Source organism: Pinus tabuliformis, chromosome 8 (assembly GCF_031772625.1).
Source record: "Pinus tabuliformis cultivar Carrire ecotype Pingquan chromosome 8, CPIR1, whole genome shotgun sequence".
Taxonomy (NCBI): Eukaryota; Viridiplantae; Streptophyta; class Pinopsida; order Pinales; family Pinaceae; genus Pinus; species Pinus tabuliformis.
In genome coordinates this window covers 509395098-509413902 of record NC_142294.1, presented here as the reverse complement: position 1 = coordinate 509413902, position 18805 = coordinate 509395098, and the positions used below count along the sequence as shown (strand labels likewise).

Sequence of the window (18805 nt, the reverse complement as noted above, 5' to 3'; positions counted from 1 at the left end):
CAGCAGAAGGGATGACGCAGTGTCCTAGAGGAAAGATGTTGGCCCAAGCAGTGATTGCGTTGGGATTTCGTAGTGTTTTTCGGAGTCAGGCTACTCAGTGGATTAATTGTGACTTGGATAACGAGGTAAACCCTTGTATGTATTTCTTGTTGCCGATATTTCTCTGAAAGGTTAGCCGGTGTGATAGGCAACCTGTTGTACTCAGATTCTTCTTGCTTAATAATACAAACCCTCTATCTGTTGCGACAGTTTTCCCGCATTGGGTTTTTCCAGGGACGTGTTGTCCAAAAATAATGGTGTCCCTTGTGTTTGTCTCATCTATTTGTTTCAGTTTATGATCTGTATGTTAGTGTAGTTTGCAGTAGTGTTTTTCATCACTGTTTATAAATTAAATAACTTGTTGAATGTAATAACAAGTAGGAGATGCTAAACCAGTGACTGCAGTAGGATTTATGTTTGTAAAGATTCAGAAATTTTCACATGGTATCAGAGCATTGTAGATCATAGGACACTAAAGACATCAGCTAAGAGATCCAGTGAATTTGCTACAAAGAAGCAACTGTCCCCAGTGACAGTGTTGTTTCAGAGGCAGAGGAGCAATTGAAGGAGTGACACATAGCCAGAGAAGTGACGCTGAGGCTCACACAGTGGTTGCGTTAGCATTTCGAGCTTGTAGAGGGTGATGCAATACCCGAGAGGAGCTCGCTTAGTGACTGCGTCAGCTCTCTGGGCCAACGCAGAGCCTGAGAGGCTCAAATTAGTCAATCGTCGACGCTGGAGGAGCAGTGCAGATTCGATCTGAGGCGCTGGTGGGACGCTATTGGTGTTGCTGCAGAACAGTGTTTGTGGAGACAAAGTCGAGGTAGAGGGAGTCATTGCCTTGACATATTTCTAGCCAAAGAAATCTAGATCCGGGTTGCTGTCGCTGAACAACAGCAAAGGAGGATTGGAGAGGAGTGATTTAACATTTGGCGGGATGATTTCTGTGAAGGAAATCAGGACATAGAGAGAGTCTAGAGGAGCTTGTTCCTTGGAGGATTTCTAGCGCCGAAGAAATCCAGATCCGAGTCTGGCTGAAGTAGCAATAGGAGAGGGAGAAGAGAACCAATCCTACATTTGGTTGAGCAAAGATGGCAGTCAATGGACTAAGGGATCAGAACAGATTGGATGGAGCATCCAAATTTTTCATCTGGAAGGCTAGGATCCTAACAGCCCTAGACAAAAATCACATCAAGGACTATGCCTTGAAGGTAGTTGTTGTTCTGGTCGATGCTGATCCACTGAAGAAGTACAATGGAAGATGCTATTGGAGAATCAACTGAGACAGTACTAGATGCCGAAGGGAGAAGAGATCGATCTCTTCCTCCTCAAGTTGCAGGGGATTCGAGACCAGCTGACTTTCGCGGGGTCCACATTAGATTCTAAGTTCATGGTCAGGATTGCCCTGAATGCAGTCACCGAAGATTGGGAGATATTTGTCCAGAGTATCTTGGGCAGAGCTTCTCTCTCTAGTTGGTAGGAGATGTGGACAGCTCTTCGATAGGAAGAGATCAGGAGGTTGACCAAGGCAGGGAGTAGCAACAGAGGAGCCTGGGTCAAGAAGGAGGAGGAGGATGCAACTCTTGCATCATCGGGACAGCAAGGGCAACAAAAAAGGAAGAAAAAGGATATATCCAAGGTCAGATGCTTCAAGTGTGGGGAACTAGGACATTTCGCCACTTAGTGCCCCCGAAAGAAGGGTAAGGAAGAGGTTTCTGACTTGAAGGTTGCTCCAGCGAAAGATGACAAGGAGGATGATGACAAAGATTGTGCCATGAGTGCTCATACACCTCTGGAGAAGTGGGGTGACATTGAGTTGTAGTCGGGAGGACTACACAAGGGAAGGATCCTTGATGTGCCCAAACTCTTGGATCACATACGGCTACGGGAGCCCTTAATGACATTCGTAGAATGACGAGAGTCAGTTGGTGTGAGGGATGATGGAGCAACAGTGGCGAGCAAGAGTGCCAGAGTCTGAAGCAGCCCAATGGAGGTTGCAGCAGTGTGAGAGGCACAAAGCAGATTGCAGCAATGCAGTAGCAATAGAGGGTCAGCACAGAGTAGCAACAGAGGTAGCTTCAGCATCATGAGCCATCCAGACTGACTAGCATGTTAGCTTTTGGGTGACTTTTTCAGTTTCTTACTTCTTAGCAACTGAGTTGTAGTGCAGTGGCTAGCAGTGATAGTGCTATGGGAAACATGATGCAACATATTGAGAGGGAGTTGTAGTACAGATGTAGTAGTGATAGTGGCAGTGTCACGGGCAACAGTACAGGATGTAGCAGTGCAGTGGATGAAGGGTAGCAGGCTAAGCATCAGCAGCACAGAGGACCGATGTCGTGGATCAGTGTGATGCTTCTATTGGGGAGTATTGCTAGAGCACATTCCTCGCTAAGAGGGAGTGTTGATTTTGGGTAGCATCGGATGTGCTCTAGCTCCAAAATTTTGTGGAGGGGCTAGAATACATAAGATCTCCAAGACCCAAAAATTGTTTGGAAAAATTCCACTCAAATTGTCATTTATTGAAATAATTAATATTTTTAATGGAGTCCATAAGTCTAAACTTAGGAAAATAAAAATATTAATGGGTATTAATAAAAATATGGGTGAGAAGCTTCTAAGAGACAAGGAAAAAGTTTGTTTTAATCTTAGTCGTTGATTAGGGACTTAATCTCGGTCGTTGATTCATCAATAGGAAAAGTATAAGAGGAGGCTTGACGGTCAGTTGTAAGTACACAGAGTGATCAAATCAGTTCAATTTTTTTGGGGCATGGTTTGCTGAGAAAATCAAACTAGTGATTTAAGTTGTAGTGAGAGGGGCAGAAGCAGAGATTTGGATCAGAAAGGAGTTCTGAGCTAAAGAGTACGTAGCAAAGAGGTAGCTTGAGCATCAGAGAGGCAGCACAAAGGCCTACACAGTCCAGGAAGGGGCTCATGCAGTGTTGACACAGGGCAAGAGGGTCTCTTGTAGTGGTAGTCCAGGATATCCGTCAGAAGTTCGAGATTTTGCTAGAGAAGCGAGGTTCTGAGCTAGGAGGGCTGAACAACAGTCTTCCTCCAGCAAATTGATCCAGCAGAAAGGGTGACGCAGTCTCCTAAAGGTAAGACGCTGGCCCAAGCAGTGATTGCGATAGGATTTCTTTGTGTTTGCCGGAGTCAGGCCACTTAGTGGATCAGTTGTGACTTGGAGAACGAGGTAAACCTTCTTATGTATTTCTTGCTGCCAAGATTTCTCTGAAAGGTTAGCCGGTGTGATAGGCAACCTGTTGTACTCAGATTCTGCTTGCTGAATAATACAAACCCTCTATTTGTTGCATCGATTTTCCCGCATTGGGTTTTTCCGGGGCCGTGTTGTCCAAAAATAACGGTGTCCCTTGTGTGTTTGTCTCATCTATTTGTTTCAGTTTATTATTTGTAAGCCAGTGTAGTTTGTATTAGTGTTTTTCATCACTGTTTATAAATTAAATAACTTGTTGAATGTAATAACAAGTAGGAAATGCTAAACCAGTGATTGCAGTAGGATTTCTATTTGTAAAGATTCATAAATTTTCACATGCATTAGATTCGTCTTTTCGAGAGGACCAAGATTGATATAAATATCATCTCATTTTAACAAGCAAAGGTATGATTTTGAATTTATTCTCACTCATGTACAATTTGTTCAAGTCGGCCACATCATCATGTAGGCTCATGAAGCCCAATAGACATGACTCTTCACCCTCATCGACTTGTATAAATACAAGTTTCCTCTCACATCATTTGGTATTTTCATCACTCACACATTCTCTCTCCTCCCATTGGTTCGTACAACATTGGGCATTCTCTCTCTCTTCCACGTGTGGCACAAGGAGGACGAAATTTCAGAGCTAAATTGCAGGGCCGAAAGTCATAGAAATTTTGCAGTTTGTCCAGTGTTGACCGTGACCTTATAGACATCATTTGACTTTGATTTTTTTTGGTTATTGCTGTCTCAGTAGGCCACATATTTTGGCACAGAAATCGAGGCATTTTTTCCAATTTGACTGTAGAACAAAATTATAGGTTGACTGTAGATTTCAGACAACCATTTGACCAAGTTTGACTATTGACTTTATTACTATTTTGGGCTAACTTTGACCTCCTGATAAGATCGAGTTTGACTAGGGAAGACCGAGTTGTTTTGAGGACATTCTATTGTTTCTTTGACCAATGTTGACTTTTCTGGTTAGGGCTGAAGTTTGACTGTAGTTGATTGCAGAAATTTACAGGGTTGTTTTGACTTTGAATTGGGCAAGTCAATTTGACTTTTGTACTCTCTCTTTGCTGAACATTTGATATAATAATAAGAAGATTCAATCAAAGGGTTTTCCCCACATTGGGGTTTTTCCTTGGCATCTGCCAAATCTGGTGTCCTCTTGTCTTGGCTTGTCTTCTGCATTTTGTTTCATGTTCTATCTGCTTTTACTGTCAATGTGATTATTGTGATTGCTATTGGAAATTGGAAATTGTTATTGGGTTGCTAAGGAACATTGAAGTAAATTGTGCTAAGCATAGAACATACCATTGTTAACTAAAATTAACATGGTATCAGAGCCCAGGTGAAGACAAAGCCCAAGCAAGAGAGAGAAAATCAATCACTAAGGAAAATTGTTAGACAAGAATCTTGGTCTAGCTTCAATGGCTTCTACATCCTACTTCAAATCTGAGGATAAGCTCAAGGACAAATCTGACTATCATGCATGGAAGATGACTTTGGAAGAGCATGATGCAATGGACTATGTAAAGGGAAGAGTGGTGGAGCCTCCTTCAAATGCACCTACTGCTGCAAAAAAAAAGTACAAGAAAGGTGAGGTCAAAGCTAAGAGAATTATCATAAACTCCATTCAAAAGCATTTGGTTGCCTATATTTCTGATTTGGAAACATTTAAGGAGATGTATGACAATCTGGTTGGGATGTTCAAAATGAACAATGCAAATCAAATCCTCTTTCTCAAGAACAAGTTGAAGGACATCAAAATGGACAAAAGGGAGTCTATCCAATCCTACTTCATGAGGATCACACAAATCAAGAATGACCTATCTATTGGAGAAGTTATTGCTAACAGGGAGCTCACTCTCATTGCACTTGGAGGTCTTACAAGAGCATGGGATGTATTTAACACCACCATCCTCAACAATGACAAGATTCTTGGTTTTGATGAATTATTGGCTAGATGCACTCAAGAAGAAACAAGGATGATGGAGAGATATAAGCCTTCAAATGGAAATGATTCTACTGCTTTCTTCGCTCATGCGTAGAGGAAGAACAATGTTGGTCCAAGGAAACAAGGTCAAGTATTTAAGCCATGATTCAAAGAAGAAAGAAAAGGAAGGTGGTACAATTGCAACAAGTTTGGCCATTATGCTAGAAAGTGCCTTCACAAGAAGGATACTCCAAGGGATAATGACAAAAAAAACCACAACAATTACAAAGGCAATGGAAATCAAAGGAACAACAAGTTCAAAAATAAATCAAAGAGGAATGCTCCTGCTGCTCGATATGGAAATGGTTGACCTCCCAAAAGATCAAGAAATTCCTGGTATGAGGAAAGTAATGTTATAGAAAAGAAAAATGAATTTTATCTTATTTCTGCTTTAGCTACTACCTCTCCTTCAGATACGTTGGATCATTGGTTGATTGATAGCAGAGCCTCAAGGAACTTACCTGGGTACAAAGAGACACTCTCAAATTTGATTGAAAAGAAGATTAATTTGGAGATCATACTTGGAGATAATGCCACCTATCTCGTAAAAGGCATAGGTACCATCACTCTTCACTTGAATCAAGGTCAAACCATACATCTCCAAGAAGTATTGTATGTGCCCGATTTGAAGAAGAACCTGATATCTATTTCTGTGATGGAAGATAAAGGCTTCAAGGTAGCATTCATTGATGGAAAGGTACATATTTTGCAAAAAAAACCCAAAAGGTGCATTTACACTTAGATTTATGGTTTATGGTCTTCATCAATTTGGAGGAAGTCCTTTGGGAGCTATGTTTTGCGATACTTCTCTTCAATTTGAATTATGGCATTAGAGATTTGCCCACCTTCATTACAAAGCTTTACCTGGGGTAAGGAAGATGGTCATGCGTATGCCTGAATTCAACATGAATCATGAAGGAGTTTGTCAGGGTTGTGCAGCTGGGAAACTTACAAGGGAACTATTTCCTTCAAGTGAAAGTCAAACTTCTTATATTCTTCAACTGGTCCATTTTGACCTATATGGTATGTTCCCCATAACATCATTGGGAGGATACTTATATTATGCTATCTTTGTGGATGACTTTGTTGATTTGTGGTAGCTTTAGATGTTCTCTAGCCATGAAAATTGGTGGAGAGGCTTAAGCACATGAGATCTGTTGGACACTTAATCCTAAATGGTTAGTGTGGAAGTTGAATGGACAAAGCAGTCCAAGAGACCTTGGGATCTGAAACCCAAGAGTCAGATATTGTACTATAAATGTAAATCAATTGTTAATAAAAATCGAACTCACATGATTTATCTTTCACATTGTTTTACTGTCCATGTGTGTTTGACATGGTATCAGAGCAGGCGTATTCCTGCCCTGCAAAATTAATGTGAGCCATTTGTCTTATGGCCTGTCTGTGCAGTGATTTCTGCCATCAATTCTGCATCCCAGGAATATTTTCTTACGAATATTTCTTCAGCTAAATGTTAGCTGCTCCTGGCACTGTCCAGTACTGTCCTTGTACCTGCTCTTCTGTTGTGCTGTCATCCTTGCATTGAAACGCCTAAGCGTTGTCATCCCCTCTCTGCGCTGCCTCTGACCTGACAACGCATCTGCCTGAATTGTCCTCTGACCTGACAACGCATCTGCCTGAATTGTCCTCTGACCTGACAACGCATCTGCCTGAATTGTCCATATGCCAACGCATCTATAACGTTCTTTGCCTCTGTCGCTGCCCAGAGATGCATGTAACGTTTTTTGCCTGAATACACCGTTTACACTGCTCTCTCCTATACGCACAGTGCTCGGCTTCATATCTCGGTGGAACCTCCAAAAGTTGAGTGCCTTTCTTCTGGTCATCTGAACCATCCTCTCTACGGCAAGATTTGTGAAGCTCCTTAAGTATCTTGTTCATGCGACCATATTCTCCCATATCGAAAAATATCTTGCAAAGCTTTAGATTGGTCTTAAACCAAAGCCTCTCATTTTTTGCTTCTTCAAGGGCCTTGAGTGTAGTCTGATAAAACTCCTGAAGGAGTTCAAAGTTTTGGCTGGCAGAACCAGAAACAAAATCCATAATGTTGTTTATACATTTTTCACTGTAGTTTCGTGTTACTGCTGATCTAATATATGTCAGCATTACACGATAAGAATCCATCATCTCTTTGTATTTTCCAAGGCGGTAGTACAACTTGACAGTTTGTTTCAAAGCCTTAAATCCCCATTCTGCTTTTTCAGGTTCCATTTTCACAACTTCCGCAAAGCCAGCAAGAGCTTCCTGTGGGTCAGACTCCACCAAACCTTTAGAATTGTAATACTGATTTTCAATGTCGACGTCCTGCTCCTCCGTTTCCTCTTCCGAGTATTCAAATCCATAATCTTCCATATCTGCATCTGAACCCATGATCGCTGGACCCTGCTACTGGGGCAGGGAAGGAATTAGTTGCGAATCAAAGCTGAAACTCTGTGTATCACTGTCTTGGTTGTGATGGAGGAAAACAAACGAAAAAAAAATCGATTTTGTGCGATGATCGGGGGTTAACAAATCTGCAAGTATATTGTTGCTCAGGCATTAGTAGCTCGGACAGGGGAACTCCAGGCCGTCCAGAGATGATCGGCGACGAAGCCCATGATGTCTGGAAACATTTGGCGCATTAAACTCCGACCTCCATTTGCTCTATTACTTGGACCCTGCATGTTGCATCAGACGGAGGTGCTCAGAAATGAACTATTGTATTTCTTCATACATTGGCTCTTAAATAGTTGCTACTAAGTATTTAACTGCCGCAAATTTCTTGTATTTCTTCATACATCGGCGCTTAAATAGTTGCTACTAAATATCCGCAAATTTCAAGTGATGTATTACTCATCTGGTGGTCATTGCATCAATCATAAGATAATCTGTTTTTGATTGTAACGCCCAAAACAGTAAGCTGTTGTGGGACATTTTATTTCAATAAAGGCAATCTTCCCAAGGGTTCTTCAAGCATATAAATCCGAGCGCTTTTTGCTGGTAACCCTGGACTGTGCGGAGGAGGTCGGGGCATTCTTGCTGATTTCCGAGGGCGTGGTTTTGTGTTAGGAGGTGTTGTGATGTGTGCGAGCTTTTTGTGGTCCGGCGTTAAAGATTCGGGTGAAGCTCTGCAAAATTCAGTGTGTTTAACAAACATGAATTTCTAAGGCCAGCTTTTTCTGTAATAGCTTCTTCTGACCATAATTCACGCCTGCCTGCCTATCATTCATTTGTCCATCATCAAAGTTTCTACAGAAATAACCCCAGAATTTCGCTTGAGAAGGCGCACATTGTTTTTACCCATTCAGGCGAATTGAGGACTTAATTCAGTCTTGTGATTTCTCTCGTTGGATTCTCACCGGTAACGGGTGCTTTGTCAGCGTTTTTCAATTATGTATACAATGATGATGAAGATTAAAGAATATATATATATATATATATCATATGGTATGAAATTGCATGGTATATGGAAGTATATTGAGAAGCTACATACTTGAAGATTTTTTGAAGACAAAGTGGTACACCAATCAATTTTTTTTGCAGTGATATTATTGTGAAATGGATAGAATGAGTGTTGTATTAGAATTACTGAATACTCTAATACATTCTACCACAGACAATACAATTGTGATTGATAAAGCCATTGTCGCAAACATTCAAATCTGTTTGAAAAATGCAAAAGAAAAGATAGAGTTTTTGCAGCTTGAATCACAACTGCAGCAGGAAGAATTACAACAGTGGAGTCATCATTCTGAATCTGTTTCTGTTCAGAACATTGATACAACCACCCATCAGCAGCATGTTAATAATGTTACAGTTTATTCAAATAAAGCAGCAGCTGAACATGCAGATGCAGAAACTCAATCTGCACTTCCCAAGCCCATCATCAGACCTTAGGAACAGCTTGTCCACAACAAGCACATAACTGGTCTTGGATATGACAAGGACTTGTCCTTTCATATTCCAGACTATGCCAAGCCCATTCAGTTTCAGAGTGCTGGATTAATTTATGACAGTTCACCTGTTCCTTATGACAGTTCAGTTTCAGCTGTTCCAGATTCTACTCCTCTTCCACAGCAACAACAACAACAACAACAACAGATTGAGAAATGCCAACACTGTGATCGAGTTGGCCATCTGAAAGATCACTGTTTTGATCTTCATCCATGTAAGCACTATCATAAAACCAGCCATTCTTCACACAGATGCTTCAGAAACAAACGTCCTGCAAGAACAAAGATTCATCTTGGATGGATCGCTTCTTGGCAATGGGCATCAACAACCAAGAAGATATTCCAAACACATGTCAGAACTTGTTCCAGAGTATTGAACAGTCTTGCAGTTGAGTTTTCTCCATCTTCTCACCTTGTATCTGACAGGGGGGGAAATGATGGTCATCTACAAGCTTCAAAGTCACATCAAGCGAGCCTGAGCCACAACCTGCCACACCAGTTTCAGAGTTGTAGCCAGAGACAAAGATGCCCGTGAACACAGATTGAGAACACTTCCTCTAGCAGAAGACTCCAGCTTCTTGCCAGTTTTGGAAGAGTTCAGGAATTGCATTAAGCATTCCAGAGTTGTTGGTCATCCTTAAACCATCACAGGTTGAGACTTCCCTTTTCAGGTTGAAGTTTTACCTTTTATGTGGGGTGAGACCTCCCTTTTATGGTTGAAGGTTTCCCTCTTTAAAACAATAGGATCACTTTCTCTAGCAGAAAACTTCAGTTTCTTGCCAGTTTTGGAAGAGTTCCGGGAACTGCACTAAGCGTTCCAGTGTTGGTGGTCATCCTTAAACCACCGCCCTTTTTTACCAACATTTCATAGAGCACATTCAGCCTAGTGCTGCCATGCATTTTTTGCACATTTTGTATTACAGCTCTCTTCTTGGACTCATACATAACCCTTCGGATTAAGGGGGGGAATGTTGGACACCTAATCCTAAATGGTTAGTGTGGAAGTTGAATGGACAAAGCAGTCCAAGAGACCTTGGGATCTGAAACCCAAGAGTCAGATATTGTACTATAAATGTAAATCAATTGTTAATAAAAATCGAACTCACATGATTTATCTTTCACATTGTTTTACTGTCCATGTGTGTTTGACAAGATCTCCAAGACCTACAAATGGTTTGGGGAAATTCCGTCCGGTTAGAGAGATATTAAAATAATTAATATTTTTAATGGGTTCCTAAGTATAAACTTAGGAAAATAAAAGTATTAATGGGTATTAATATAAAACTGGGTGAGAAGGCTCTAAATCACATGGATCAAGCCAAACCTAATCTTAGCCATTGGTTAGAGATTTAATCTTGGCCATTGAAGACTCAACAGAAAAAAGTATAAGATGAGGCTTGAGGCTCAGTTGGAGACACACCAAGATTGATTAGTCAGTTCGATTTTCTGGAGCGGGGTTTGCTGAGAGAAATCGCACACAAGTGATTTGAGTTGCAGCGAGGGGTAGTGAGTGCATAGCAGAGAGGCAGAGATAGTGCTGAAGGACCAACGTAGAGGTAGAGGAGGCTACGCAGAGGGGCAGAGGGATTGCACATAGGCTACCAAGGCCTGCGTGAGTAACGCAAAGGGCCAGAGAGCCTGCGCAGACCACCAAAAGGCTGACGCAGAGGGTTCCAAGCTGATGAAGAGACTAGGAGGGCTGACGCAGAGCCTCAGAGAGGCGTTGGAGAGTTTTTCGTGGAGCAGATTTGTCGAATATCTGCTTTCAAAGAGAGGTATTACTGCCAGATTGATTTCTTTGTCGGGTGAGCCAGTTTGGCACCTAGTTGTACTCAAGAAAGGTGCTAATAATAAAACCCTCAGAACTGCTGCACTGGTTTTCCCAAGTTGGGTTTTTCTGGGGATGATTGTCCAAAAATAACGGTGTCCCTTGTGTGTTTGTCTATTCTTTCAGTTGATGATCTGTAGATGGTTGAGACTGCATTTGTGTTTATTTTCAGTATTTATATGGTTAAATAACTTGTTAAGAAATTAAACAAGTAGGTGAAATAAACCAAATAGTGCAGGAAGAATTTCTAACGGGTTAGACTTAGAAATTTCAACATGGTATCAGAGGGTTGCAGATCACAGGAGAACTGAAGGCACCAACTTAATCAGAAGATTTGTAGCGAAAATAGCTATCCCGAGAGACAGAGTTGTTCTTAAGCAGAAGGCAGCAGAGAGGGGGTGACGCATAGGACATGCGTCATCATTCCGAGCCAAAAAAAGGGTCAGCGCAAAAGTAGTGAGAGGCAGAAGAGGCTCACAAAGAGCCATGTCATCCTGCTCAGTCGGGTAGGAGTGACGAAGTTGGCCAGAGGAGTGATTCAGCCACTGTTGGGATTGCACAGAGCCAAGAGGATCAGTTTCTTCAACTGTTGGGGCCTAGGGAGCTGTGGGAAGATTGTGGATTGTGAAGCTGGTGGGGTGCTATTGTTGTCGAAGCAGAACAATACCTAACGGGACAAAACCAAGGTAGAGGGAGTCACTACCTAGGAAGATTTCTAGCCAAGAAATCCAGATCAATATTGCAGGAGCAAAGAGATCGAAGAGGAGCGGTTTAACTGTTGGTAGAAGGATTTCTAGGAGGGAAATCGAGACTCAGAAGGAGTCTAGGAGAGGATTTCCAGGAGGGAAATCGAGACTCAGAGGGAGTCCAGAAGAGAACTTCCAGGAGGGAAGTAGAGACTCAGAGAGAGTCGAAGAGAAGAGTGAAGATGGCAATGAACGGACTGAGGGATTAGGACAGGTTGGATGGAGCATCCAACTTTGTCCTCTGGAAGGCCAAGATCTTGTCTGTTCTGGATAGACATTGCATCAAGGCCTTCGCCTTGAGAACCGTGGCTATCCCAGTCGACCCAGCTGATAACTAAAGGTATGAGGATGCAATGGTCCAGGCAAAGTGCATAATCCTTGATGGGGTCAAGGATCATGTAGTTCAACATATTATTGAGAAGAATACGGCAAAGGAGATGTGGGATACCTTGAGGACATTGTATCAAGGCACTTCCATGCAGAGGAAGATGCTATTGGAGAATTAGGTGCGGTCGTATCAGATGTAGAAGGGGGAGCAGATAGATCTATTCCTTAGTAGGTTGCAGGAGATTCGGGACCAACTTACTTCCATAGGGGCCACACCAAATCAGGAGTTAATGGTGAGGACCGCCCTGAACGTTGTCTCTGAGGAGTGGGAGACATTCGTCCAAAGCATTTTCGGCAGAACGAATCTTCTAGGATGGGAAGAGTTGTCGGCAACTCTTTGCCAAGAAGAGATTAGATGGCTGACTAAGGCACGAAGTAGCAACAAAGGAGGTCAAATCAAGAAAGAGGAGGAAAAGGATGTAGCTCTAACATCTGTGTGACAACAAGGGAAGAGGAAGAAAGACATCTCCAAGATAAAGTGCTTCCATTGTGGGGAGCTAGGCCATTATGCAAACCAGTGTCCCAGGAAGAAGAATAAGGGAGAGGCTTCTGACTCCAAGATAGTGTCGGCTAAGGTGGAGAAGGAAGTGGAGACTGATGACGACTGTGCCATGAGTGCTCATGTACCTCTATAGAAGAGGTGGGGTGACATCGAGCTGTAGTCAGGAGGACCACAAGAGATGAGGGGCAAGATCCTTGAGGTACCCAAACTCTTGGATCATATCTGGCTATGAGAGCCTTGAGTGACAGTAGCAAGATGGCGGATGTCGGTAGAAGCAAGATGCGGATGGAGCGGCAGAACAGTGCTAGAGTGCAGGGATCTGTAGCAGCGCAGAGAGGGTTGCAGCAATGCGAGAGGCATAGAAGAGGTTGCAGCAGTGCAGGAAGGCACAAAGGTGTTTGCAGTAGTGCGAGAGGCACAAAATTGTTGCAGCAGCGCAGAGGCAGCAGAGGGAGCACAGGATAGCGGCAAAGAGAGCTTCACCATCAGGAGGGCTTCTAGCCTGACAAGGATGTGAGTAGTTGGGTAGATCAGTTACCAACGTCTCAATAACTAAGTTGCAGTGCAGCAGTAGCAGTAGTAGTGCTATGGGCATCACGATGCAGCATGAGGAGAGAGGGTTGCAGTGTAGATGTAGTGTTGGGAGAAAGGACCAGTTGTAGCACGGATGTAGAGGAAGCTACCGTACAGATGTAACAGTGGCAGTGGTAGAGCCATGGATAGCAATACAAAAGGTAGCAGTGCAGAGAATGTTGGGAAGCAGGCCTGCGTGAGTGACGCAGAGGGCCAGAGAGCCTGTGCAAAGCATCAAAAGGTTGACACATAGGGTTCCAGGCTGATGCATATGCCAGAAGGGCTAACGCAGAGCCTCAGAGAGGCGTTACGGAGTTTTTCGTGGAGCAGACTTGCCGAATATCGACTTCCGAAGAGAGGTATTATTGCCAGATTGATTTCTCTATCGAGTGAGCCAGTTTGGCACCCATTTGTACTCAAGAAAGTTTCTTAATAATAAAACCCTCAGAAATGCTACACCGGTTTTCCCAAGTTGGATTTTTCTGGGGACGATTGTCCAAAAATAACAGTGTCCCTTGTGTGTTTGTCTATTCTTTCAGTTGATGATCTGTAGATGGTTGAGACAGCATTTGTGTTTATTTTTAGTATTTATATGGTTAAATAACTTGTTAAGAAATTAAACAAGTAGGTGAAATAAACCAGATAGTTTAGGAAGAATTTCTAACGGGTAAGACTTAGAAATTTCAACATAATTCTCTTGCAAAACATGGATCTATTTCTTGAAGAGGAAGGATGTGTTGAAATTTCTAAGTATTACTCGGTAGAAATTTTATTTGTATTCTCTGGTTTATTTCTCCTACTCGTTAATTACGAACAAGTTATTTAACCATACAAATATCGAAATAAACACAATACAGTCTCAACTATCTACAGATCAATAACTGGAATAAATAGCAAACACACAAGTGACACCGTTATTTTTGGACAACTCGTCCCTGGAAAAACCCAACTTGGGAAAACCGGTGCAGCAATTCTGAGGGTTATTTTATTATGCAGTCTTTCTGAGTACAACTGGGTGCCAAACCAGCTCACCTAACAAAGAAAATAATCCGACAGTAATACCTCTATTTGGAAGCAGATATTCGGAAAGTCTACCCCAGGAAACCCTCTCCAGCACAATTTGAAGCTCAACATCGGCCCTCTTGGCCTTTGTGTCAGCCCGAAACTCTATGCGTCAGCTTTCTGAGGCTTTGCGCATCCTCTACAGCCCTCAGTGTCACTCTTGTAGCCTCTGCGTGGATGACGCAGGCCCTTCTGGCTTCTGCGCAGTCCCTTCTGCCTCTGCGTGGCTCCCTCTAGCTTAGCGTCTACCTCTCTCTGCTTTTGCACTGGTCTCTCGACACTATCTCTTCCTCTTTGTCTCGTACTCACTGCCTCTTGCTGCAACTAATCACTGATTCAATTTCTCTTAGCAAACCCCACTCTAGAAAATCGAATGACTAATCACTCTGGTGTTTTCTCTAACCGAACCTCAAGCCTCCTCTTATACTTTTCATGTTGGTCCTTCAATGACCGAGATTACATCTCTAATCAATGGCTAAGATTAGATTTGGCTTGATCCATGTCCTTTAGAACTTTCTAACCTGGTTTTATATTAATATCCATTAATATTTTATTTTTCCTAAGTTTAGACTTAGGAACTCCATTAAAAATATTAATTATTTTAATATCTCCTTAACCTCGTAGAATCTGTCCAAACCATTTATGGGTCTTGGAGATCTCATGTGCGTTAGCCTCTCCACCAATTTTCATGGCTAGAGCACATCCGAAGCTACCCCAAATCAACACTCCCTCTTAATGAGGATTGTGCTCTAGTAATACTCCACACTGAGAATCACCCTAATTATATGGCACTGGTACTTGTGTTGATGCTAGGCCTCCTGGCCCAATATCCTTTGCACTGTTGCATCCTGTACTGCTGCCCATGGCCCTGCCACTGCCACTGCTGCATCCGTATGATAGCTCCCTTTGCATCTGTGCTGCTGCTGGTGCTTTCTCCCAACAATACATCTGCATTGCAACCCCCTGTCATCATGTTGCATCGTGCTACTGCATTACAACTTAGTTACTAAGAAGTAAGTAACTGATCTACCCAACTACTGACATCCCTATCAGGCTAGAAACACTCCCAATGCTGAAGCTCTCTTTGCTGCTATCTCGTGCTCCCTCTACTGCCTCTGCGCTGCTGCAACAACTCCTTGCCTCTCACATCGCTGCAACCTCTTTGTGCCATCCTGCACTGCTACAACCTCCTTTGTGCCTCTCACACTGTTGCAATCCTCTCTGCACTTCCCGTGACTACTACACTGTAGCACTCTCCGTCGCTTCATCCACATCTGTTTCTACCAACATCTGCCATCCTGCTACTCTCACTTCGAAGCTCCTGTAGCCAGGTATAATCCAAGAGTTTGGATACCTCAAGGATCCTGCCCCTCATCATCTGTAGTCTTCCTCACTACAGCTTCATGTCTCCCCACCTCTTCTCTAGGTACATGAGAACTCATGGCACAATTGTCATCCTCCTCTACCTCCTTTTTCGCCTTTGCTGACGCTGCCTTGGAGTAAGACGCCTCTCCCTTATTCTTTTTCCTCGGACACTGGTTCGCATAATGCCCCAGCTCCCCATAGTTGAAGCACTTAATCTTGGACAGGTCCTTTTTCTTCCTCTTCTCCTACTTCCTTGCAGATGCCAGAGCTGCATCCTCTTCCTCTTCCTTCTTAATCCAGACTCCTTTGCTGCTACTCCCCTTCTTGGACAGTCGTCTGATCTCTTCTTGGCAAAGCGCTGCCCACAATTCGTCCCAATCTGGAAGGTTCGCCCTGCCCAGAATGCTTTGGACAAATGTCTACCACTCCTTGGTGACTGCATTTAGGGTGATCCTCACCATCAACTCCTGATCCGATGTGGACCCTATGGAAGTCGGTTTGTCCCGGATCTCCTTCAATCTACCGAGGAAGTGATCTATCTGCTCCCCCTTCTGCATCTGGTATGACTGCAGTTGATTCTGAAGTAACATCTTCCTCTGCACAGAATTATGTTGGTACAACGTCTTCAAGGTGTCCCACATTTCCTTTGCTATGTCCTTCTCGGCAATATGCTAGACCACATGATCCTTGACCCCATCAAGGATTATGCATTTTGCCTTGGCCATTGCTTCCTCGTATTTTTCATTGTCAAGTGGGTCAATGGGGATAGCCATTGTTCTCAAGGCGAAGGCCTTGATGCGATGTCTATCTAGAATGGACAGGATCTCGGCCTTCCAAATGACAAAGTTGGACACCCTGTCCAACCTATCCTAATCCCTCAGTCCATTCATGGCCATCTCTCTGCTCTTCCTTTCGACTCCTTCGAGCCTCTACTTCGCTCTGGAAGTTCTCTCTTCGAATCCCTCTGAGTCTCTACTTCCCACCTGAAATTTCTCTGCTAGACTCCCTCTAAGTCTCGATTTCCCTCCTAGAAATCCGCTTGCCAACCGTCGAGTCGCACCTCTTCGATCTCATATGCACCTGCAACACTAATTTGGATTTCTTGGCTAGAAATCCACCTAGGTAGCGACTCCCTCTACGTTGGTTTTGCCCCGTTAGGTACTGTTCTGTCTCGACAGCAACAACACCCCACCAGCTTCACTCCCCGCAATCTGCCCATAGCTTCCTATGCCCCAACAACTGAAGGACTGAGCCTCTAAGCTCTGTGCAATCCCAGTGTTCGCTGAAATGCTCCCCTAGCCAACTGCGTCAATCGTCCTGGTCTCTACGTGGCTCTTCGTGAGCCTTTTCTGCCCTCCTCAGCCTCTGTGTTGACCTCTCTCTAGCCCAAACTGATGATGCAGTCCCTCTGCATCAACTCTTCTCCACCGCTTTCTACGAGGAACAACTTCTGTCACTCGAGACAACTGTTTTTGCTGCAAATGCTTTGATTCAACTGGTGCCTTCAGATCTCCTGTGATCTGCAACCACACTCTGATACCATGTTGAAATTTCTAAGTATTACCCATTAGAAATTTTATTTGTATTCTCTGGTTTATTTCTCCTACTTGTTAATTACGAACAAGTTATTTAACCATAGAAATATTGAAATAAACACAATACAGTTTCAACTGTCTACAGATCAACAGCTGAAAGAAATAGCAAACACGCAAGTGACACCGTTATTTTTGGACAACTCCCCCCCGAAAAAACCCAACCTGGGAAAACCAGTGCAGCAATTATGAGGGTTATTTTATTATGCAGTCTTTCTGAGTACAACTGGGTGCCAAACCGGCTCACCCGACAGAGAAAATAATCTGGCAATAATACCTCTCTATTCGAAAGTAGATATTCGGAAAGTCTACACCACGAAACCCTCTCCAGCACAGTCTGAAGCTCAAGGTTAGCCCTCCTGGCCTCTACGTCAACTCGAAACTGATTGCATCAACCCTCTAAGGCTCTACACAACGTCTACGACCCTCTGCATCACTCCTGCAGCCTCTGCGTGGATGACACAGACCCTTCTGCCTCTACGTGGCTCCCTCTGGATCAGTGTATGCCTCTATCTGCTTCTGCGCTGGTCTCTTGACACTATCTTTGCCACTCTGTCTCGTACTCACTGCCCCTCGCTACAGCTGATCACTGATTCGATTTCTCTTAGAAAACCCCGCTCTAGAAAATCGAATGACTAATCACTCTGGTGTGTTCTCTAACTGACCCTCAAGCCTCCTCTTATACTTTTCCTGTTGGTCCTTCAACTCACTGCGTCAACCCTCTAAGGCTCTACACAGCGTCTACGGCCCTCTGCATCACTCCTGCAGCCTCTGTGTGGATGACGCAGGCCCTTCTGCCTCTACGTGGCTCCCTCTAGCTCAATGTCTGCCTCTCTCTACTTCTGCGCTGGTCTCTTGACACTATCTCTGCCACTCTGTCTCGTACTCACTACCCCTCGCTACAACTGATCACTAATTCGTTTTTTCTTAGAAAACCTCGCTCTAGAAAATCGAATGACTAATCACTCTGATATGTTCTCCAACTGACCCTCAAGCAACCTCTTATACTTTTCCTGTTGGTCCTTCAACGATGAGATTACATCTCTAATCAACAACTAAGATTAGATTTAGCTTGATCCATGTCCTTTAGAACCTTTTAACCTAGCTTTATATTAATACCCATTAATATTTTATTTTTCCTAAGTTTAGACTTAGGAACTCAATTAAAAATATTAATTATTTTAATATCTCCTTAATTGGGTAGAATCTGTCCAAACTATTTTTGGGTCTTCGAGATCTCATGTGCTTTAGCCTCTCCACCAATTTTCATGGCTAGAGCACATCCGATGTTACCCCAAATCAATAGGATGAAGTGTTCAAATGTTTATGTTCTTTCATAGCTTTGGTGGAAAATCAAATAGAGAAGAAGATCAAAATATTGAGGACCGAGAATGGAACCGAATATGAATCAAATGACTTCAACGACTTTTGCAGAGAGGCTGGCATTAAGAGGGAGATAACCATTGCATACACTCCTAAGCAAAATAGAGTTGTTGAAAGGAAGAATCGAATGATCATGGAAACCACCCATGCCAT

General features: G+C 43.2%; 1 protein-coding gene, 1 long non-coding RNA gene and 1 pseudogene across 2 annotated transcripts in view; 1 reads left to right on the top strand and 2 right to left on the bottom strand.

Moving 5' to 3' along the window:
- LOC149236320 (uncharacterized) overlaps positions 1 to 18805 on the top strand; it is a 279299-nt gene that overhangs the window by 75945 nt on the left and 184549 nt on the right. The gene's annotated exons all lie outside the window — the stretch shown is intronic.
- The window catches only part of LOC149236321 (nucleoside hydrolase 3-like), a 258179-nt gene that overhangs the window by 75228 nt on the left and 164146 nt on the right, over positions 1 to 18805 (bottom strand).
- On the bottom strand, positions 6725 to 7771 carry LOC149236322 (COP9 signalosome complex subunit 2 pseudogene; annotated as a pseudogene).